A 1,401-nucleotide genomic window follows, 5' to 3' on the forward strand; every position below is an offset into this window, starting at 1 on the left:
TTATGTTTTTCTTCCTTTTTCTGTGAACCTGCACACGTATTCCTGGTGCAACATTCCAAGTCAGATTGCAGAAGCAAAACAAACACAATGCAAGACCAGAAAGCGAGACTAACAAAATGTTGCAGAACCCTCTTGTTCAGCATGGAGGGTAGAGTGCGCTATTAGTGGTTCACTTGAGAGGGCAGGGAGGCTTTGTTATACACGTTCTCTATTCCTCCCACTTTCATGGCAGTCATATTTTATTTCTGGCCCACCCCCTTTAAGAGAATACCACTCAGGAATCGGCTCTGTCCTTGCGGTTCGGGCAATATCGAGTCCATCTCACATGTGCTTTTATACTGTTTATATTATAGGGATATTTGCATTGCCTGGATTGAACCACTTATAAAAACATGCCAGGTCGATCAGAAAAGTATCATCACTTCCTTTCTTCTGGCAGCCCAGTATACAGCAATTACAGTTGGGGGGTAGCAAGATTCTGTGCCACGGCATGCAAACTGAGATGGGAGCAGTTGATTAATTGTAACTGAGACCTCTCTGTATGTATACGTTTGGAGACTCTATTATCCCGTCCTGTTTTGGATTTTATTTTACTTCCATTTTATTTTCTATTTTATGTTTTGATTGCTGGTCACTGACTGTAATAATAAATTCATCCATGCATTCTGGCCTGCCCCTCTTCCAGGAGTCAGTGTGTGCTCTGGGGCCCAGCTGTTTCAGAAGCACAGAGCTCTTCACTTTCAGGATGGTAGGCAGGCATGGATCCCTTGTTAGGACATCAGTGACTTTGATAAAAGTCCATTGAGCTTCCTCTGACAATTTGATGAGCTTTTAAGCAGCAAGAATGGCTCCTTTTTGTGACTGGTCACAACATATGCTGCTGATATGATTAAATATTGAGTCAGACCACTGCCCGCCCCCGCCCCCCCCCCCCAGCATTCTGACTGGTAGGGGCTCTCTAGGGTTTTGGTTGAGTTTTCCAGCCTAGCAGAAGGTTTCAAGTTCCCTCCCTGGCTTCTCCAAGATAGGACTGAGAGAGATTCCTGCCTGCAACCTTGGAGAGCCAGTGGTCTGACAGTCTGTGAAAAAAATACTGAGCTAGATAGACCAGTGGTCTGACTCAGTATATGGCAGCTTCCTATGTTCCTAAATACAAGGGGTTGAACCTGGGACCTTCTGCATGCAAAGCACATGTCCTACCACTAAACTATTTAGCTCCTTGCCTTCCCATCAACGGTCATGTTGGTTCAGTATACTCCTGCTCATTTTAGGGGGAATAAAACTCCAACTGTGGGAAGGACGGCCCCTCCCACTGATACTATCTATCAACACCTTCTCAAGTTCTGCCGATTTGCCTCCAACACTATCCACGTCCCACACCCCACCGTCAACAGATCAGCC

This window comes from Hemicordylus capensis, chromosome 5 (genome assembly GCF_027244095.1).
Source record: "Hemicordylus capensis ecotype Gifberg chromosome 5, rHemCap1.1.pri, whole genome shotgun sequence".
In the NCBI taxonomy this organism is placed as follows: Eukaryota; Metazoa; Chordata; class Lepidosauria; order Squamata; family Cordylidae; genus Hemicordylus; species Hemicordylus capensis.